The 23,410-nt window shown below is 39.8% G+C and overlaps 1 long non-coding RNA gene across 1 annotated transcript in view; it reads right to left on the bottom strand.

Moving 5' to 3' along the window:
* Nucleotides 1-8,850: 8,850 nt before the first annotated feature.
* LOC112545579 (uncharacterized) overlaps nucleotides 8,851-23,410 on the bottom strand; it is a 69,437-nt gene continuing 54,877 nt past the window's right edge. The window contains exon 3 of the long non-coding RNA XR_012903850.1: nucleotides 8,851-9,200. This is a non-coding gene — a long non-coding RNA (uncharacterized LOC112545579). The remainder of the gene's footprint in view (nucleotides 9,201-23,410) is intronic.

Genomic DNA, 23,410 nt, shown 5'->3' with positions numbered 1-23,410 from the left:
CCTAGGATCCAGGTACTCTTACAAAAATCAGAATTGTATTCAGCCCTTGATACACTGACTGAGAACATCAGGCAAACTAGGCATGGTTGCAAGATCCATAGCACAAGAGCAAATGGGTAATTTTCAACCAAACCAGTATGTGGAGCTACAAGTTAAGTGCATATTGTTGATAAAGTCCCTTCTCTGACAGCCACACAGACTCTTCATATATTCTCTAAAATGACAAGATTAATCCAATGCATATTTATGCCAGAGGGGCAAGACTTTGGTCACAAAAAATAAACCAGAAAATTACTCCAGGATGTCATCCTGTTTTCTGCAGGGGGTCTGCATGCATTCATGCAGGGATGTCATTCTCTCAGTGCTTCTGAGGAATATTGATACATTTTCTTGTGCTCTGGCAGATAGATGGAGGCAGGATTTTCAGTCACAAATTGCCAGAAAAATCCTCCAGGGAACATCCAAAGCCAGTGTGATGCTTCTGAATGCAAGTGGTTTTTTTGTGACCTTTTATGTTGGCAGGCATGGATGGGATATACGTCCAGCCCACAATGCTACATCTCAGGAGGAGGATATGTTTCTTTTATTCCATCACAAAGGTAGACTAACCTTTAGTCATTATTGATTTTAGCTAGCATTAAGACAGAAGAATCTGAAATAGGTGTAGGTAGGCCTAAAATAGAATATTTATAGTCAAGATATAACCCTGAAACAGCCCTACTTCTAAATCCATTTTTAGAGCCAAAATACATAGCTGTAGTGGTTGCAATTTGTTAACTCGACATTGATATCAATTGCTTTCAGTAGACAAATATCAATATTTTAATGGTAATGATATTAGGAATACTTAAAGTATCAGTGTTATTTCAAATAATTTCACCATCTTAATGGTCAATAGTATAGGGAATCGTACCATAATATCACTAATCACTTTCAAATGGCAACTGACAGTAATTAGTGGCAATCACTGTATGGTCAAAGGGATGGCTGAAGTTTTAATCCAGTTTGTTGTCTTCTCACTTATAAAAGAATAAGCTGCAGCTTTGTCTAGAGTCCGAGTTGTAGTGATTAAAAGTATGGGATACTTTTAAGACAGGACCAAATCATGTCTGGCTCTTATGTGGGTTTGTAGACAGGAGACAAGTTGTGAGATGTTGCAAAAATCTTTCCCTACCTCCTGCCCCCCTTGCACTATCAGATACGATTGCATTCTCGTTATTACCTCTTTTTGCCCATTGGAAAGCAAATTGGAGAACAAAATGACGACACGGTGTTGCCTCCCCATGTGTTCTTTCATTCTAATGCATAGTGCAGTTTCCTCTATTCTTCACGCACTGTGGAACTCAGCTACTTGGAACTTTCTTTAATGCAGGTGTGGTCCAGCAGAGAATGCATTAAAGAGATGCAGTTCATACATACCTTTTGAACTCAATTTGGATCACAGTTTCAAAACCCTCATTTCATAAATTCCATAATAGCATCCAAGTTGAATATTTACCATAATAGAATGCCATCTTTCTTTAAGCTCTGTTTTTCCCATCAAAATTTGCTGCAACTCCATCAAAATACTTTTTCTTATAAAAAAAAAGGCATATATCAACCTCTCTGTGATGTTGGAGAAGACTTCTAATTTGCAGAGAATAGTATTTAATTCCCCCCTCTACTCCACTCTTTGTTATGCCATAGTTTGTTTATATGGTTTTTGGCTTCTTTCTTAGAGAATGAGCATGCCATTTTACTTATGAGTTTAGCGTAATACATGTGTTGCCATTGATGAATGAGAGCTGGTTTTGGTGCAGAAAGGCATTAATAAATCATTGTAACGTGTTAAAATGGCATGGTGGTTGAGCAGACAATACACCACTATTTAATCTGTATGAAACCAGTGTTAGTTCAGTTGTTGAACAGCAGAGCTTGCAGTTGGAAAGGTAAGAGAGGGAGCTTCAATGAAAGGATAAAAATGATCAAGCATTGCCAAAAATTCAATGCTGAGCCTTGTTCATGTGAACAAAGTAGAACATTGCATTCTTATTAAATAAAACAATACAGTATCTAGGTTATTTATATATGTAAATTTGCATTATTAAAACAGAGAGCATCTTTCTGGCATTAATCTCTTCAAAAGGCTAAGTTTGCCCTAGTGAGTAATAAGAGAAATCACAAAACAACCAAATGGACATTCACTCAGAAATCAGAGGATCTTGGCTTTGTAGATGACATCAATTTTCTGTCCCATATCAAGAGAGACAAACAAGCCAAAACAAGTTATTTCCAGGTCTACACACAGTTTAGTAGGGTTGAAAAATCAATAAAAGCCCATGAGAATCAATAAACAAACACCAGTATGGGACAGGCATAGAAGAGGTCCACATTTCTCAGCAGCATTGTAAGTACAACAATCATAAGTGGAATGAACAAGTCATTAAAGCCAGATTAACAAAAGCCAGATGTGCTTTTGTAGTTCTAAAGATGATCTGGAAAAAGTCATCTGGCCATCTAAACTAAACTTTAAATATTTAGCACAATTGTAAAGTTGGTCTTACTATATGGTATTGCAACTTGAACACTTAAGATCTTACTATCTAAACTACAGACCTTCATAATCAGCTGCCTTAGACAAGTACTCCATACCAAATGTACTGAAAAATACTTTTTATACATGTGTAGATCTGAGTCAGTGTCTTTCATTTGTGAAGTAAAGTGTAAGTCAGGAAGCTGTAAGAATATCAAAGGAAAATAGAGTAGGTAGATGGGTAATAGGTCAGCAGCAAGATTGGAGGCACTTGTCTTGGAGTGGATAATGGGTTTACAGTGGGAAAGGAATCTGATATTCCAGTCCTCCTGTACTAAGTTTAAAAACCTGCTGCTGCTCACAACAAATAGAATTGAAACCAATGGCACTGTTTCTGGAGAGAGGATTCAATATGAGTAAAGGGATTTGAATCTAGCCTATAGTATTTCTTCCTTCTCTGTCCTTTGTAAATATGCCATGTACTTGGGAAAAAAACAGCATCAAAATCTGACTAAAGCAAAGTACAGACAAAGGGAAGACAATACAATAAAAAATCTACTGTTTTAAATGTTTCCAAAATGCTTGCTGCCTTTTTTCTGTTTACTATTTGACCTGATGACACAGATGTGATTTAGCTGGTGTCAAAGAAAAACTGAAATAGCTACAGGCAGGAGAAAAGGAATAAAGCAAAATCAAGAGAAGCTTCAAAGGCAAAAATTAGGCTTTGAGTTAAGCAGAAAGTTCACCATTGCATAAAATCTTTGCCATCAAATGACCCTGCTAGTCTGCAGGCAATAGTCTTCATTCTGACAGACACAGGGGAGCTCTTCTCTTCTATGCAGATCTCCAGTGCATATTCTGCACTTCTTCCATGCATGTGACTTCTCTTGGCTTCAGTTAATTCCCACGTATAGACCAAAAGCTGACAATTAAATGGGGGATGTATACTGAAACTAATGGGAGCTTTAAGTGGCCAAGAAATGCAAGATCAGGCCCTTGTTTCAAAGTTTTGCCCTCCTCTGAATTTATGGTTTAAAGTGAGTTTTGAAATAACTTTTCTAGCTTCTAAGATGATGCCTTGTAATAGTTTAGTATAAACTAACCTACTTTCTAAATATTACATTATTTAAATGCCAGCTGTATTCAGAGATCTGTATGAAACTCAAAAGCACTGTAGTGGCTCCAATCATCTCAAGGGAAGCAAAGAGAAGACAAAGGAGCACTGGGAATTGCAAAGGGTGGTGAAAATCTCTTAAGATCTAAATATTAAATTTTTAATAAGTTGTAGTCCATGCATCAACATGGGTTAATGTCTGTAGGGCTCATCAGAGTGGTAGTTTCTCAGGAGAGGTTGATAGGGAACTAACTCCAGTCATGGGGAATCATGGAAGAAGGAAAACAGAGCAGTGAGATTGTCAGTCTCCTGGTGAAGATGATCTTGTAGTGGTATATAACAACAAACAAGAGCACAGACATAGATAGAGGAAGGGATAGGGAGAGAAAAGAACAAGAATCTTAAAATTGAGCTTGATCTGGTAGGTAGACAAATGGGATGATATTTTATATGTCAATCTACTTGATCCTTTGTGATATTCTGTTGATTAAGTCTTCGGGCTCTGTAAACTTCTGGATTAGATATTTGTTTTCCTATTTTTTGCCAGAGAAAATGAAGAAAAAGGTATCAATAGTTGAGGCTGAGCTTTAAAGTTTGCAGAGATTTGTATAGGCTGTGTCTTGGAGGCCTAAGGCCAAGGCGGATCAGTTCAGGAAATCTTCATGAAGGCTCACTCCTAGTCATTACCTGATCAATAAATGGGAGGTAATATTTGCCTTCCATTTTAGAGGCCAAAGAACTCTTCCATAAACATCTGACACCTTGGGAAGCAGTAGGAGACCATGACTACTACAGGGAGGCCCTGTGCTTCTTTCTTTTTTAAAATCACTGTGCAACTTGAGCTACGTATTGCGTATTAATTGCGTAACTTAAGTGAAAATAGCTTATTTCGACTTTTGGAGCTGCCTACGCAGCAGTCTAACTGCTGTGTAGACAGCGTCAAAAGTTGAAATAAGTCGCAGTAAGAAGCCCATTATTTTGAAATAATGGGCTTGCTGTGTAGACTCACACTATGTTATTTCAGAATAATGGTAGTTATTCTGAAATAATGCTGCTGTGTAGGCATAGCCTATGAGGCCCTGGCAGGCTCCAGATACTTCCTTTGGTTATAGCTTCTATGAGTTCCTCTTAGAACATTGAGGCTACGTCTACACTGGCCCCTTTTTCGGAAGGGACATGCTAATTTTGAAAGTGGGAATAGGGAAATCCGCGGGGGATTTAAATAAACACGTCTGCCGCTTTTTTTCCGGCTTGGGGAAAAGCCGGAAAAAAAGCGTCTAGACTGGCCCGATCCTCCGGAATAAAGCCCTATTCCGGAGGATCTCTTATTCCTACTTTGAAGTAGGGCTTTATTCCAGAGGATTGGGGCAGTCTAGATGCTTTTAAATCCCCCGTGGATTTCCTTATTCCCACTTTCAAAATTAGCATGCCCCTTCCGAAAAAGGGGCAGTGTAGACGTAGCCTGAGTGTATTGCTCTCATGAGCTTGTAGATAAATTCTGTTAAACGTAGTATGCTGTATTATGGTGGTTGTGGAGTTTCTGGAAAAGATTTAGTCTGGGAAACCCATTTGAGCCAGTCTATTGAGGACTCTGTAAATTAGTATTAGGGTCTGAAACTTGTGCTGTTAGTGATGGAGGAGCCTGTGCTGCATTAGTGTGCTGTGTTTTTTTCCACGGATGAGGGTACCTGCGGAGTTGTATAGCATTTGCAGCTTTCTTGTGAGATTCTAGGTATGGTTGAGAGAGAGAGAGAGAGAGAGAGCTGCAGTAATCCATCTATCTGCAAGGTGATGAACCTACAAGCTACTGAGTCTAAATTTGTAACCAAAAGACCTGGACGAAGTACTAGATCTATTGTGGACTTAAGCGCCTCACTGTCACATTAGCCAAATATGACCAGATTGTCAATTTAATCTGGCTCTGTGCAGTGTGCTTTATATCACTTTTTAGGTGCCTAATTCTTCCCAAGGATGGACTCCATGTGCCTAAGGAAGGGCTGAGGATTCCAGACTAAAAGTTAGGCATTCTAGTACTGACCTTTGCAATTCCTGAGTCTCTGTGGGGAAACTCTTTTAGCTAGCGAGAAATTAAAATGACAGAGGCTTAACACCACTGTTGTACTTTATTAGTTCCATTTAATGTTAATAAATCCAAATGTTTGACAGGTGTGGCCAAGGCTTCGCATGAGGACTGACTGGCAAAACAGAAGGTAGCTTTACTAGAGATCTGCAAAGGAGCTTTCAGCAGCCATTAGGCCTGTGTGTGTGTAGGGGGGAGGAAATGGGGAGAACAGTCAGGAACAGGTGTAATGCCTCTACAGGCTCTGCCAGGAGCTGTGGTGTGGGAAGCCCCTGCCATACTTGTGAAACATGCACTGTCTGCAGTTCCTGAGCCCATGCTTGCTAAAAAGTTGGTAAACTCTGATACGAGTTGTGCTCCCAGATTGAAAGCAGCTCCATACCAAAAGAGGTCCCTGTGCCATCTCTTCCCTTAGTTGACCCAAACACATTTAGCATGTGGTAAAATCATCATTTGATTCTTAGCAGGTGGCAGATGATGGTTACCTACAGTATCCCTATTTGCTCCAATCACCTCTAACCATTATGAACTACTGCTTCTGTGTAGACAAAAGGACTACATTACTGTGGGTGTGTGCTTTTCTTTTTCTTAAAAAATAATCAAACACTTCATTCACAAAATATTCTTTTTTCTCTTCTAACCTAATGTTCCAACTGCACACTGAAGTGAACAGATAAATTTAAACCCCCCTAAAGAAGAAACATTCCAATTATAGGTAAGAAAGAAAACTACCAATTAATATAATAAACAATTAACAGAGGCTTAATAAAGTCAGAGAAGTAAGTATATTCCCTTAATTTCTCATTGCAGAAGATCAAGTATGAGACATGATATTGTAAAACACAGTCTTATACCTTGTTCTTTACATTTTTATTTTACATGGAATTTGTTTGTTTTATAATAAAAGAAAAGCTAGTCATCTTTTCTATTGCAGAATTTATATAATGTAGTGAAATTTGATAGGGCTTTCGCTGGCTAAGCGTCTTATACTTATGGAGGTGCAGATTGCTGTCTGGTCCCATCAACTTCATGGTACTGAAGATTGCTCACTGGAAATTAGGCTGTAATTTAGGTGTCTAAAAATGGAAGTTTACTAAGCACCAAGTTTGAAAACTTGATCTCAGGATGATTTCTTGCTCACTCTGATGTTAAAAAAAAAAAAGTGGAGTAAATCCATTGAAGTCAGTGGAATACAGTGGTGAGAGCAGGATTATTTCTGATCTATGTACAAATAGTACCAAAAATGGACCATTTGCGGGCTTATCAGCAGTTTCTATATTCACTTGGAGTTATGCTAGGATAGTTGTTTGTTTATGGACTTTTCTCTAGTGCTCATTGCCATAAGATCTAAGCACACCATGTAACACCAATGGACTTTTTGTCATTATCTACATATTACCCATAGGGAACAGACACAGAAATTACACAGGCTGTAGCAGAAAAGTGAATTGAACCCCAAATGCCATATCATCCTTTCTTTCCTTTTTAAAGTCAATGCCCTATGTATTAGGGGTAACAGGTTATTATCCTGAAGAGGGTACTGCCAATGCTTCTCTTGACCTAATGGCTGTTAATGTTAAGCATGTTGGTAGACTGGCCAGCAACTGCACATTGCAACCAGCTGTAAGAGCTGTCTAATTTATCAGGATTTTTATTGCTCAAAGGGAAGACTTGTGGAGTTTCTCAATTGAATGAATGGCAAAATTTGAACAATTTTCTTTTATTGAAGCGAGAGACTGCAATGTGGACTGCACTAGTTGACAAAACTCTGTAGTCTAGACACACCCAGATATGGACTAGGGTCTATATACCTCTTTAAAAAGAGCTCCGTCCCATAAGGATGCAAATTACTAAAAATGTTGCATGGGGCAAAGTTGTTATAAACAGACTATTAATTATAGCTTTGCAACACACTAAATAATCTCTATTATATTACTCTGTCTAGTAAAGAAACAATTTGCAATCTGATTCTGCACTGATTAGCATCAGGTAGATTTAAGTCTCTCTCACAAACTCATCAATGAAGACTGAGGTACAACAGTATGAAGTAAACTTTGTTAGAAGAAAACATTTAAAAGTTCTTCGCATACCTGCATATGGAGATCTGTTTTTTTTAAAAAACAGATCCAGTGTAACTGTGCAGCCCTTAAGTGCAGAGATGTCTCTGCAATACTCTTCCTAATTATTTTCCTAGGAATCAGAATAGACCCCATAAAATCTCCGTACATTTAATCAGTATAATGAGGCTAATCACGGAGGGGAGAGAAACTACCACTTTACAAAACCAACACACTCAAGCCCCCAACCCCTGGGAGTAGCATTTTCAAAAGCACTCATTCTTGGCCTAGCATTTCTCTCCTTCAGTAATGAGAAAGCTCTTGCTGCAGTCGGAGGTAGGTAACCTCTGAGTGCATTTGAAAAATTTCACCATAGGAACAATCCTTTGTAATTCTTAACCAAAGTATAGACTGTGGAGCTAAATCTAGATCAATTTATTTCTTCCAACTTGAAAAATAGTGTAGTCATCCCATCAGAAGGAGAGCTGAAGGTAAGATGTCAGTATATATAGTGTAAACCACATCATGACGTAACTTTCATTTGAGGTCCAAGCATATGAATCCCTGTTCCCAACTCTGTGTTCTAATCCATCTTTAAATACTTTAAATTAACCTGGCCAAAATCCTGGGTCCAATTTCAACACGTGCTGAATTTTGAAATAGGCCTGACCAGCCCAAATTCAGCTCTAAATCCAAACTTTAATTATAATTAGTGAGGATTGATATCTCAGACTCCTCAAGAGTCTGGTATAAATAGGTACATACTTCAAATACTCCTATAATACAAGGGGTGGGGGGAATACCTTATGTGAAGGAACTCAATGTGTGCATAATGAAAAGTATAGCAGAGTAATTCATGGACAAGAGTGATATCCCAAGAGAGAGACTTGTTAAAGCTGGTTGTAATATGTTGAAAATTGGCATAAAATTCATTCTAATTTGTATACCTTATGGCCTAGCTTGCATAGGTTTATTGGCCCTGTACTGAACCAAGGCTTTCTATGATCCATTATAATTCAGGACACTACAGGTGAAAGTATATGATGAATTGTTGTCACATCTGGCAGACAGTGATAAATATGAAATTAAAGAAATTTACTAATTTTAGTCTTGTATGGCAGTACAGCAATATAAGACAAGTAAGCATAATACAACAAGTGGCAGCACAATTAATCATGAGCATCACAGGGTAATTTGTTATGACAGAACTCCATGTGTCCTCATTAAGGCAGCTTCTCTTTGATCTCTACAATATTGCTTCCCTTCCGTTGTAATTCTCCTCAAGAAGGGGAGGATTACAAAATGGTATGCAATACTGCTGTAAATTCTTGAATGTATGTAGTCGCTGTTGGTAGAGTGCATCTTATTGTGCACATAAGACTTGACGTCCTGTATTACACAGCTTATGCCTGATAGCTGGTCCAGAAATTGAATGGTCTGTAAAGTGAGGATTATTAAAGGACAGTTTAAGTATAAATTCAAAATGTTTATCATTTTAGTATCTGCCCATCTGGGTAATATAGACTCTGCCATAAAGCATCAAACACAGGAAATTACTTATTGAAAAGTGTAAAAAGAGCTACAATTTATTTTTTCTTTACTTTTCCCACTTATATTCAATAGTAGCTTCCATCCAAGAATCTCAAAAAGGAAACAATACGTTGTAACTTCTGGGAGGTAAGCAAGTATTTTCTCATTTTACAGAGGCATAAAGAGACAAAGTTTAAATTTGCTCAGTATTCTATGGGCCCTAATCAAATGAGTCTCCTCCGCCCACCTCCCCCACTACATGACTTCTGCTGGGGCCTGGGGCTTCTCTTCCCCTTTCTTCCCCCATGCCATTTGTGCCAGAGGCCTGGAATTTCTCTTCCCCACCATGCCCACAGCTTCTGCCCAGGTCTTGGGGGTTGTGACTTCCCTTCCATCTCCCTCATAGCTTCTGCCAGGGACTTGGAGCTCAGGGATCCCTCCCAGCCACCTTCATGGATTCTGCCTGTGCTGAGAAGCTGACCTGGAACCAGAGCAGAGCCACAGAGGCTGAGGGCTCCTTTCTCTCCTGCCTGGCCAGGGGCAGATCTCCCCAGTGGCCAACTGGCAGCTGAGAAGAGGGCATGGAGGTGAGGGAGAAGGCAGCCCTGCCTCTGCCAGCAGCAGAGGGCAGCTGGACCACATGGGATGGACCACGTGGGTATAAGAGGCAAAGAGAGACAATGCCATCCCTGGGGCTTAGTGTTCAACCTCTCCCCTCTTCCTATACCTATTTTGATGGTTCCTGAAGGCTCCCACAGCAGACTCAAGTTAACAGATGCATTTTGGGGGAAGTGAAAAGCCTTCCAGCTTGCCAGACCTGCTTGCATAACATCTAACATGTAACAAATGAATAGTCCTGTAGCACCTTAGAAACTATGATACATTGTGAGCTTCCCCCCTTTTCTCTCCACTCGGCTCATCTGAGGAAGTGGATTTTGCCCACAATTTCATGATTGAATTATAACAGAAAAACAAGGGAGAGGGGGAAAGTACCTGTCAGTTGTAGTGCCAGTGCTAATGAGGCTAACTGAGTGGGCTGGAAGTGTCCCATATTTATTGTTTGATGTCAGTTGGGTGTTGAATGCAAGGAAAGCAGGTTTTATTATGGGCCATCCAGTTCAAGTCTTTGTTCAAGCCTCAGGAAACTATGTAAAATTTGCCTATCAAGGTCAATTCCATAGTCACTCTCTGTAGTTGGCTTGTGAAATTATTTTGTAGAAGAATGGCTACTTTTAAATCCATTAATGAGTGTCCAGGCAGATTAAAAAGTTCCCCTACGGGTTTCTGTGTGTTACCTGCTCTAAAATATGATTTGTGCCCGCACCTTCCTCCATGACTAGGGTTCTGTTATCCCAGGCAAATGCTCTAACTACTAAGACTACGTCTACACTGAAGGCTTCTTGTGCAAAACAGTTTTTGCGCAAGAAAAAAGGTCTTGTGCAAGAGCACGTCCACACTACCATGTGCTTTTGTGCAAGAGTGTCCATGGCAGTGTGGACGTGCTCTTGCACAAGAAAACTCTGATGGCATTTTAGCAATAGGGGTTTCTTGAGCAAGAAACCCCTGTTGCCCATCCACACTGCCCTCTTGCACAAGAAGGCTTATTCCTTGTGGGGAGAGGAATAACTCTTGTGCAAGAAGCCCTCTTTTCTGATGCTTTACTGAAAATTTACTTGCGCAAAAACACACCTGCAGTATAGATGCTCCACAAGTTTTTGTGCAGGAACAGTTGTTCTTGTGCAAAAAGCCTGCAGTGTAGATGTAGCCATAGTGTCTTGCTCCCTTTTCCCCTCCCCCAGTCCCTAGCAGGCTAAAAGTGATAAAGGAAATACTCTTCCTTACCCTCCACTGTCCTAATATGCATGGTAAGGCCTGAGAATGCTTACTGGATTAGGCCTCATATGCATTTTCAGTGGACACATAGGCTGAAGCTGATGTATCCTGCCTCTCAGCCTATTGCAGCCTCACTAAGTAGTTAAAGTGTGGGCAACTAGGGAACTTGCACTGCAAAAATTTGGTATGGTACCCCTACAGGCCTTGGGGGCATCTGAGCAGTGCTATTGGGGTCTGGGATTGACACACTTTAGTTATTTTGTGCCCAATCTTGCTTCCTTTGGGCAGTGGTTTACAATGAATACCCAAAAGAATATATAATTAATTTTAGCAGGATCAGAATTAAGTCCTTGATATAAACTGCAGATCATCAAACTGAATAAGCTTTAAAAAATTATACCAGTGAAACTGCTCCAAATATAAGAGCATATGGAGGCTGAGGAAACAATATTACAGGAGTAATGAGAATGAGATCAGTCAGAAAAAAATCCCCTAACTTATTGAGATTTGAAAATAGGGTTTTTTATTTTAGTTCTTGAAACACAGCCAATGAGAATACTCAGGATCAGGGCCAGAGAATGGAAATGTTCTCTCCCATCCATAACAATAACAGTTATCTCAACATAGTATTGGTATGTGAGCCAAAGGCACAACCATCATTTCTCTGGCCCCATGCACCTGACTGCTGTGAAGGGAACTAGCAACTGGATTTCAGGTGTTTTAAGCCTCCAGAGGCTTAATGCAGCACAGACTTGCCCTACATGTAGAGCCTCTAAGCACATTCCTGCCCTAACTCTCCCTCCTGAGATTTTTAGTCTGAGGTTCCACAACTTCCCTTGGCAATTTGTTCCAGTGCTTAACTATCTTGACAGGAATTTTATTTCCCCTAATGTCCAACTTAAACCTCTGTTCATGCAATTTGAGCCCATAGCTTCTTGTACTGAGACTTTTAGCCATACCATCCAACTGCTCAGCCCCTCCTAGTTCTGCTGATTCCTTTGACTCTTCTTTAGCTTAAAACCACCCACCCCTAGAAATTCCCCCCAAAGCATAAGCTTTTTGCATCACCTGTGCAAGGGGGCATGTGATGAGGTATAACACAATATTCAAACCCAATACTGCTTGTCAATTTGGCACAGCAGAAGCACACCCCTTCTTAAATTTTTAAACCCTACATGCATTTCCCTGCTTCTTTCCTTCTACTCCACAGGATTTTGGGCCGGGAACAGGATTGCCCGCATCTTTTCAATATCCTTTAGGTTCAGTAGTGCATGACCTGTGTACTGAAATGTGAATCCTTCCCCTTACTCCTTGGCTAGTCTCTGTTTACTCCTCTTCTGCTGAAACTTCCCTAGGGTCCTGTTTAATCACCGGTTTCTGTCCTGATCAAGGAATAGCCCCTATTTCTCCTTACCCATCTCTCCAGATGAGAAAAGAAAGTTGCCTCATCTTAGAGATGCTAATACCCTTAGCACATAGAATCATGGAAGTGTAGAACTGACGGACTTCAAGGGGTTATCTAATCCAGTCACAACCGGACTAAGTAATGACTAAACAATTCCTGACATGTATTTGTATAACCCATTCGTATCCCTCTAGTGACTAAGGTTCCACAACATCCTTTGGCAATTTGTTCCAGTGCTTAACTACCCTGACAGGAATTTTCTCTCCCCTAATTTCCAACTTAAACCTCTATTGCTGCAATTTGAGCCCATTACTTCTTGTACTATCTGCTGAGATTAATGAGAGCAATTTTTCACCTTTTAGCAATATTTATAGTGCAGTCAAAGCATAGTCATTGAAATATTCCCCATTGCCCTTAGTGTAGTGCATAGAAATAGTGGATTCTACATTTACAGGAGGCCATTTAGTCATATAGCAATGTTAGTAACTCATATGAATCAGAATTTATAAACATCTCAAATTCTGTCTTCCCTCATCTTAATGAAGTAGTGAATATCTAAATTTCAAGAAGATTTTAAAATGCAAACAAAGGATAATACATCAATAATGAGGTGTATGTGTGGGCTGCTGGTCAGCCCCCTTTACTCTCTATTCAGATATATCTAATTGGATTTCAGTGGCTGGACATTGAATTTGTGAGTAATAGACTAAGAAGAAAACATTCAGTTATGGACAAAATGTTAAGGTGACAGGAGAGGGGATTCTGACATGGAGAGGTCAGAGTGGACCAGCTAAAGATGATTAAGTTATGAGTGGCGAAACTAGATCAAGGCTGTAGTTTAAACTCTGTGGCTTTTATATAAACAAAGCTGATAAAACAATTTTCCATTCACCTACAGAGTACAGAGGGGCACATGAGAATGAATCTCAGCTTTCTGCCATTAGTGTTTTACATCAGATTTTGCTGCTTTTGGAAGGTGACGTGCAACTTCAGGGAACAAGAACTGTAAAAGACCAAATAATTCATTCCTGTCTCTCTTGAGAAATACACCTAAGATCCTAAGGCAACATTTTTAAACTGATGAGTCTACATCTGTTGCCAAGAGCAAAGGCAACACGGACACAAAAATTCCCAAAACAGAAGTGTTGCTTGGTATCTGACAGGTATATGTGATTGAAGGTTTTATAAACACTCATGCCTCGTTTTTCAAAGGTGCCAATGTGAGGCAAATAAAGAGGTGAGGAAAAAATTGTTATGATGTTCCAAACAGTGTGATTATGAAATACTTAGCCAGTGCTTTACCACTCTCCTGCTTTTCCAACAGCTTCCAGCAGCTCTTTGGCTAAACAGTGACCCACAGCAAATTTATAAAATATAGATAGTAGGATAAGAGTGTAGGGGGAAAAGGTCCAGTATCAAAATGATATTAACTATGGGTTCTTCGGGGTAAAAAACTTTCATGTTGAGAAGAAATAATTGTAGCCTGGGAAAGCACTCTGCTTAATTGTTGCCACAAAGCCAAACAAATTGCAGATCTAATACTGTCTTTGCATTTTTTAAGACATGTACTTTTTTCTAGCAGCTCAACAAAATTCTGCTGAACTAACTTTTTAGAAAATAAGGTTTTGTTGAAGTGAACATATGATTCAGCTCATAATATGTTGAAAACCTACATTCAAAACAGCAAAAATAGAATGTTTTAGGTTTGAATTTTTCTACCTGTAGTCATGCTGGCTGATTTCTTACTCAAAGACCCTGATTCTGCAAAGAGAACCACACAGATTTTTCAGTGAGGCTCTGTGTAGAGGGATGTTAGGTAAATTTGCATGAAGCCAATCTAAACCAGCTGTTGTAGACCACTGTACCACAAGGACCACCCGTGACCAGCGCTACTTGAAGTCTCAGACTGTTTAATTAAGTGAATCAACCAAGAAGTTGAAATACTGTGAATGTGGGATGAGTTATACTTCAGAAGGTAAAACAAGATGTTGGATCACCACAGGTGCCAGAATAAAACAGACTGCTGGCTCTGGGTAATATGCTAGAACACAATAAAAATCACCTCAGAATGCATTGTAAGGCCATAATGTAGCACCTAAAATTCGTGATTTTCCTGTAAGATGAACGATTAAGATTTCTATCCTGCAGGCTGCTCAGTGTGAGCACACACCTGCTCTACAGAGTCCTGTGGCTTGGGGCCTAAGATCCCAGGCATTGTGCTAATTTCTGTGGTGGCAAAGAAAAAAAGTAGTCTTGCTTTCTCTGTGTTTTTCTTTAGTATTAGCTTTGATTTTTGGAGAGGCTTGAAATACCACATTTCAATAGGGCAACATATGGTGAGAGGCAGAGGGAGAACACACACGAAGTACTGAGGAGATGCCAGCTTCATTAACATTCCTGCCAATATTATCAAGCAATAACTAAAAAGCCTCTGCTGAGAAACAGTGGCATGTGGTTGGGCACCTACCCCTATTGCCGGCAATGTATTACATGTTCTGTGGTTCAATGCATCTTTATCTCTGAATAAATAGTTACAGGTTGCTCATGGATTCATTTCAAGGCACCAGATTATTTAATCACTGCAGACCAAAATGTTCTACCTCATGACACACTAAGAACGCCCGAAAGGCCACACAACTGCTAGCATTCATCTTTATAGTGGAGGTGGATTAGAAAGGCCATGCACAGGGTTGTACAAACCTTGGAATCTGTGAAGCATACTTTACCCTGGCTTTCTCTATGAAAATACACAAGGAAGAACTGAAGATGAGGTCCAGTCAGCAGATGAGGGGAATATGGTTGGGCAATTGAATTATGACCGAAACACACTCAAGTGGGGAGAAAACAGGGGCAGCAGCCAGGACCAGAGCCTGTAGTGCAGTGAGCAGTGTATTGTAATTGCTCCACAGCCTAAGCTGGGAGGCACTGGCTCTTAGCTCAAGTGGTAGAGGGTCATGTATGAAGCTCCAGGGATCCGAGGTTTGGTTCCTCCTGTTGGCCTTACACAAGCAGGGACAGTTCTATGCTGCAAACTCATTCTTTCTCTAGTCGTGTAAGTGCCATTATGTGGGACACTGAACCACCCCAAGAAGGTACGTGCATTACTCTTGAAATTAGCAGGTTTTGTAGTCAAGTATGAAACCTGGGAACTGCAGTCAGAATGCAGCCCCATAAAAGCTGAGGTTACTTGTACCTCTTTTTTAGAGAAACACAAAGTAGGCTGTTCCCTAGTTAGGGGCTCTTGTGGGTTATAATTCTGAGTAATAAAGTAGTGTTATGTTGCAATCTACCATCAACAGTATTTTATGTTTTTATCTGATTTCTCTATTTGCATATCCTGAAACATAAGCAGAGTCAATGAAGGCTTGTATAAAGGCCTAATGAGAACATTCTGTTGCCCTTGGTCTTCACAGAGCTCCTCTAGAGCATAATAAATTTATGTAGCACTAGAACTGATTGTATGTTTGGGATTTACGTGCTTTTCCTCTTGCCTAAAATGTATCAATGATTGGATTTAAACTTTCCCCAAGAGTCACCAGCTTGGAAATGATTCGATGGTTCAAATGAAACCTTAGAAAGAATGGCTATTAAAGATCTCATGACATAGGACTGAATTGTAATTGCTGCAGTTTGTTGTGTAGCCACTCACCTGGCTGCCATCATCTATTGATGATGTAGCTACAGCTTTTATTGAGGGCTTTGTTGTTCTTCAAGATTAATGGTTGCTGCGAAGTATCATGCTGTTCTTTATTTCTCTCTCTGGTAATGATGGTTTTACCTAGAAGGTAACAAAATATTCAAGTGGAAATGTGTGTTTAACTGTGCTTTGAACAGTCGTGCAAAATTAATATTCAGGACAACTGTGCTGCACTTTAAGCACTGGGTAAATTTATGTGTGCGTTATTGATATGAATGGTTTATGGTGGCTTCATTTTTAATATGGTAGGATATATTATAGTCCCTGAACATGATTGAAAGCCACATTTAGCACTTTAAAAAAAAATCTATTTCCTTTTCACAAGTAATCTTATCTCAGAAAAAGAATCTTTATGGACTAATGAGGCAGATTATGTATTGCATGGACTCTTTTTGTTGGCTACTGTTCAGAGACCAGTAATGGTACAGTTGTGCCTTTAAAGACGTGTCTCGACTAGAAGAGTGGTTGAGTTTGGCTAACAGACTCTTTTCCTAGAGCAGATGCAGGATAATGGCTTTAGCTTGATTTGTAAATAATTATATTTTAACCTGCCTTCCTGAAACATGAGTGTAGATGTTGAGAGGCTGGCGAAAGGATACGGAAACTATTAAAAATAATGTAATGGGTTCAGTCACGGAGATCCCCTTGACACTGTCAGCTAATGGCCTGATCTCACCTATCTGATCTCTTGGGTACCCCATCACCCTGTCCTCCTGAGCCAGAAGCTCTCATCTCTCCCAGTAAGGGCACAGAGTTTGGGTCAGCCCTCAGCAGAGAAAACACACTGAGAACAGCTCAGCTCTGGGAAGGCTCAGTCAAAGAGACTTGACGCACCACTCAGGTGCACAGTCTTAGTGAGTCTAAAACCTGAGATAAAGTCATCTTACTCTGCATAAAAGTTTTACACAGAGTAAGCTCATAAGTTGTTTCTCTATCAAAGCAAGAGAAATGCACAGCTATTGTTCCCACCCAGGAAGAATTAATTGTATTGTGTTTAGTGATAATGTTACTTTTGTTTAATAAACACAAAAAGTAGGATTTAAGTGGTTGCAAGTGATGACAGATCAAAGTCAGTTAAGATAAAACAAAACAAGCCTGATAAAGCACTAAGAAACTTGTTACATGCAATTTCTTATCCTAACAGTAGTTCTAATCAGTTTTACTCACAAGTTAGGCAGTCTCCTGACTCGGACATGATCCTCTCCCTTGTTCAATCTTAGATGTTTCTAATAGTCATCTAGGTGATGAGCAAGATTTTGCCCAAGGCAGGAATTCTGTGTGTTCAGTTTCAACCCTTTCACCCTCCGATGGAAAAAAAAAAATACCAGATTCAAAATGGGTTCCAGCAGCAGGTGACCTACCAACTATAATCCAGGCTTCCAGGAAAAGCGAAACTAGGCACAGATCATGGTCATGAGTTCTGGGCCATTAAGTTCCTTCACTAGTTTATGAGCACATTTACATATATAAAACAGGTTTACACTTCATATTTCTAACTTCAAATATGCAGGAATGATACATACACACAAATAGAATATACCCTTCCAGCAAAATTCAAGATTGTCAATGACAGGTTACATGCCAAATTTTGTATAAAGCTTATTCAAGTTAGACATAGTCCTATTCAAAAACATTTCCATAAAGGATAGGGAGAGTTCAACATCACCATGGAAATTAAGCTAAAGATGTTACCTTGACTCACCACTAGAGAAAAACAACTAAATTTGCCTCATCAAGACAAAGGCTGAATTAGTGGCCCAAAATATGATATAATGCTGTGTCACATCAAAGGATGCTCTACAAAAACTGGCTTTAAAACTTGCTGACCTCTTACTAAGGAAAAACAAACTTGTATTTGGCACATGAGATTTTTACTCCCCCCTCACTCACTGCACCATGTCCTTGTTTAGTAAGGGCACATCTACGCAGCAAGGCTAAAGACGAAATAAGCTATGCGACTTAGTCAAAATAGCTTGTTTTGGTTTTTAGCACTGGCTACACAGCAGGAAGTCTGAGAGAGCACTCTTCCTCCGACTTTCTTTACTCCTCATAAAATGAGGGTTACAGAAGTCGGAGTTTTCCGGCTTGGCTTGCCATCATTTTGATGTTATGTCAAAATAACTGCTTGCTGTGTAGACATGAACGATGTTATTTTGGAATAACATTAGTTATTCCACAGTTGTGTAGACATAGCCTTACAGTTAAAGTCATGAAAAAAAAAGAGAACAATGAGGCACTTACAGTGCTCACAACAGCTACAATACATGGCTATACTATCAACAAGTAGGATTAAAGACCTGCTTACAATTTGTTAAAATACTTTTTTTTTTACTGTCTATGCACCCCATCTATTTAGGCTACTACCTCATATCTATATTTAACACATGAAGTGTGTTTTAAAGATACTACTACTAGGTTTATACCAGTAAGCAGAAAAATGTCCTGCTTATGTAAACAATGCACCTGGAAGAATGAGTCTTAATGCACTTTCAGCTATTTCTTTCTTGCTCCATTATTTTCACAGTCCTGAAAAAGTAGACATACCCAGTATTTGGATGTTCTGCCAAGAACAGGGCATTGAACACATTTAAAGTAGTTCACTAACTAAAGTTCTCTCCAGAATGAGGCTAAATTCACAAAAGGGGGCACAGTAGGATTTCAGGGCCTGTGGACAAAAACTGTCATGTCATTAGGGGTGAACACAATTCTTCTTGCCATGACACATTTGCTCCTGTAACTGCTTCAGAGCAGTTCTTCACATCCTGCCAATCTATTAAATACTTGTTTGAGCTATCTGCCTTTTGAATGTATGACTGCACATGCACATCAATGAGTGATTCAGATCAGACCAACCATCTCCAGGTGCAATCATAAAATACTCTGAAAATAATTACTGAAACTCAGAGTAGAAACAGCATGTAACTATAGGCGCAAGGAGTCAAGATATTTTGGATATTGCTAGCTACCTATACCATCATTTCTTGTGACTTATAGAGATACCTACAACCATTCTTGTTTAGATTGCCTAGCTAATTATTGAATGGGCACAAATCAGCCACACTGTGGTAAAACTGCCAAGCAATAATGTATTCACGTGGGCAGCTGCAAAATGCTCAGAGCTGCTGTCACACTCAAACCTCAATACCACATTTCCCCTCCCCCCCCAAAAAAGTCACCTTGAAGAGGAGATCATTGCACAGCAATTTTATGCTTACTAAGTTGAATAGCCATTTGAATATAAGCACTTACTTGAAGTTTACACTTGACTATGACCCTCTAGCATGAGGGAGTCTTACTTATGTTTAGCTGGTTGTCAATTCCTTAATGCCACCAGCCTGTTACAACCCACAGAAGTGTTTGAGTGGCTACCAGCTTCCACCTGACAGGTTAACAATAGGTTTGCTCTCATCCCCCAAGTGCCTTTGAACATTCCCTTGTGATATCCACCCCAAAACTGGCTACTCCCAGAAAGACCAGGTCTGCTGTTTCCAAAAGAAAAATGTGCATACCAGCTTGTAAGATTAAGCCCAGTGCTGATCCTCTGACCATTGTAGCACTTAAATTCATAGATCTTGTTTTTACTATAAATATAAATGACTAGCAATTCAGGAAATGAGTAAAAAATACTGGAAATATCAGTTTAGTCTCTACATATAAAAAAATCACAATATGCTTTTTAATCTTAATTACTAGGTAAACCTCCTGTCTACAGCAGGTTTTCTATAGCATTTTCATCCAATGTTGGCTAAGATCCTCTTTTCATTGAATTAAATACATTATTTACTGCCTAGGTGCAGTATGAGGGTGTTCTCTTCGGTTTTTACATATGTCCTCATAGTTTATGGTCTGTCCTTAGAGACAGGATTACCACTTGTGGCTTGTTTTTCCTATGCACTTCTTCTTCATTGACTTTCCATGTAAAGAAGCATGAACTTTGCTAGATTACCACACTTCAAATGTGTATTTAATGGTTAGAGATTCTATACCTCCAGACGGAAGACCACACATTTTATACCTCCACACCTCTGCTTGTGACAGATTTTATTCAGACATTAAAAAGACATGGTTATATGTACAAATAACTTGTAGAACATCTTGTAGCCAGACAGAACCCCCCCCCCCCGTAACATCCATTTTTGCTTGCCTGGAGCATACAGGGCACACAGAGCAGAAGGCCCTGGCTGTATGACCGTGAATGGCTGTAAACAGAGATACGCCAATTGCTGACCAAGAGGCTGCCAAGGAGTGCCCTTGACTCAAACCCATATTGATACGAACACACATCCATCCGCGGGGGGAGGAATCTCTCGCCCAGTAAAAAAATGTCTAGTGCTCACAATTTAGTTATCTCTCTTGCAAGTGTAAATTAACTTGAAACTTGCTTGTAAGAACTGGCGCCACAAAATGGACCAGTACAATTCGGCATCTTAGATAAGAAAGAGAATACAGGCCCCCAGGGGTATAAAGATAGGTCCAGCAGCGCATTTTCTCTGAGTGTCAATCTACCATCTATCTGCTGGTCGGGTTTGGTGTTTGATCTCCCGAGGTTCCAAGGGGACGCCCACCTCGTATTTGTCTTTCCTAGGAATTGAGAGACCGGCCCTGGCCTGACATGCTGGAGTCGAGAGGCACAGAAAGGGGTAAAAATTGTACCTGGATGTGGTCCTTTGTTTAAGTATATATATACATAGACTTAGAGCTCTTTAAAGATTAAGCTGTCACTTGGTACCATTATTTCTATTTTCTATCTTTATTTTCTTTGTAACCATTTTTAAAATCTGTATTTGTTAGCATTTAAGAAATAGAGCAATAGCCATTGTAACCATATGCTTTTATAAGTCTTTTAATAAACCTGTAACTGTTTAAGTTTTAACCTGACTCCTTCAGTTGCTGTAACAGAACCAAGCACAATTTAAAAGAACTTCAGCTGGTCATAAAGGGACAGACATAGGGAGAGCTTGGGCGTTTGGATCTGTGTCACTCCCAGGTGAGAAGATCCGTTGGGGCACCTTTCCAGCCTTTCCCAGGCTGCCCGCTGCGAAGGAACTTTGCGTTCTAGCAGTTAAAATCTAAGGTGTAATAAGCTCTTCCTATATAACGGGGCGTCTGTTGGCCTGCTGGCCACCCTCTGCGACGGGACCCCGGTCCTAGCAGTAAAGACACGGACGTTAAACCTTTTCTCAGAAGCATACACACACACACACTGCCCTGACCGTCGGCTGACACATCTGTGCATACATTTGACAATGCTATTGATGACAAGTGTCCCATCAGCTTTCATTTAAGACCTCACACAACATTATTTGGTTAATCAGAATGTACATATCAGAATCAACATATTATTGTATCCCTCTTGCCAGTAGGCACTGAGTGATTCTGGTATAGTGCAATGATTAATATAACCCACTAATAATAACTTACAGCATTTACATGATACCAAGCAATCATCTTTTCAAACATATGCTGCCTATAATAGCTATTGTTTAAAACCCCCTTTTCCTTTAATAAATGAGTTAAGTGAAAGCTGAACTAAATGCTAAAGCTGTCCTGAGTAAGGATGCAGTCTAGCTGAGAACTGCAGTTGCAGGAAACAAAAGCTTTTAGAATTTACTCAGATGCTAATCTAAAAAAACCCAAAAAATCCAGCAATATGTTTATTCATAAGAATTAGAGTATCACAAAATCAAATAATCTGGAAATACTGGTAAATAGTGAGGTGGCAAAATTTGCAGGCAATACAAAATTCCTCATCGATAGCCAAGTTCAAAGCAGACTGCAAAGAGCCCCAAAGGGATCTCACAAAACTGCACCTATGTTTGGCACTGTCAGAATACAGGATACTAGATGGACAATTGGCCTGACCCCAATATGGGTGTTCTGAATGATATTTTGTGTTTTTGTTTCAGCATCATTGTACTTCTTTTAAAAAAATGGGACTTTCTCCAGTTTCTTCCTGAAGAAATGACAGGAAAAGAGCCAAGTAATGTCTGCTTCTATACATGCTTAGAGAGGACCCATTATAGGTGGATATCGCCCTTCCACTGTGGAATGGGGAACTAGCTGACTCCATATCATGAGAAGACATCCCTTCCTCCTGCAAGCAGGAGGAAGTAGAGTGGTCAGTGTTTTGTCTCTCTCAGAGTCCCTATCCCAGCAAAGATCCCTTTTTATTAGGGCTTCCAAACCAGCCATTGTTAAATGGTGTTCTGGGAACCAATGGAGTTGCATAACCAAAGAGCAGGATAGGAGCCAGAGGTACAGGCTGATGTGGGTCTCCATATGGATGGCTTCAGCTTACTGTTGATCACACAGAATCCATGCAGATCCCTGGGGATTTTCCACGTTTGAAGTCAAGCCCTGCAACTCCATCCATGTAGAAAATAGGTGTGTGTGTGGGGTAGGGAGGGAGGCAAATCCTGCATCTGGCAGAATGATCAGGGAGCAACTCCCCAAGATAGACCTTGCTGAGATTTCTAATAATTGAATAAGCTCTGGAAAAAGTTAAAATACAGAAGGGAGTAATCTTGCCTAAAAGTGAACTAATTACTCACCCAGCGCTATTTAAAGATCATGACCCTAAAATGTATAATTTCAAACTAATGATGTAAGATGCAATTATCATGTTAGCCGAATCAAAACTGGTGTGGGAATAAACACGGCCATAGTTTCCAGAAGAAATACCTTTTTCCTCTGATATGAAAAGTTCCATCTCTGAATTTTTTGCTGACTGTTTTAGATGCTGCTAGTTATTCTTCAGATTAAAGAAAGAATGCATAGCTATTCTGGGAAGGCTGCGTTTCAGTTTTTTAAACAGCTGAGGAAAGAAATATTAACATACATCATGCTTTTTCTCCTTGCAGCCCTGGAGGAGTTATTTTTTGTTTTTCCTTACTGTCCTAAATGCTGGCAAGGAGCTGGAATATAAAGAGGAATTTATGAAATGTTTAATGGTCATGAGAGAGTGAGGCATCATTCCTACTACAAATATCCCAACATAGCCAGAGCAGTTCACCTTAAGTCAAAGCCATTTCTTGCAAAAAACAACAACAAAAAAACCATGGGGGGGGGGGGGAGACCACCAGCAACCAAAGCTTTGCATACCAACCTGTAATTCTCCCCCCCCCCCCTCATTTGGATGCCACTGAAGTAGTAGACATAGTGGCTCAGAGTTTTACACACCTA

The sequence above is a fragment of the Pelodiscus sinensis genome, chromosome 5 (genome assembly GCF_049634645.1).
Source record: "Pelodiscus sinensis isolate JC-2024 chromosome 5, ASM4963464v1, whole genome shotgun sequence".
In the NCBI taxonomy this organism is placed as follows: Eukaryota; Metazoa; Chordata; order Testudines; family Trionychidae; genus Pelodiscus; species Pelodiscus sinensis.
Note: the sequence above shows the minus strand (reverse complement) of the source record. Positions and strands in the feature narration are given on the sequence as shown.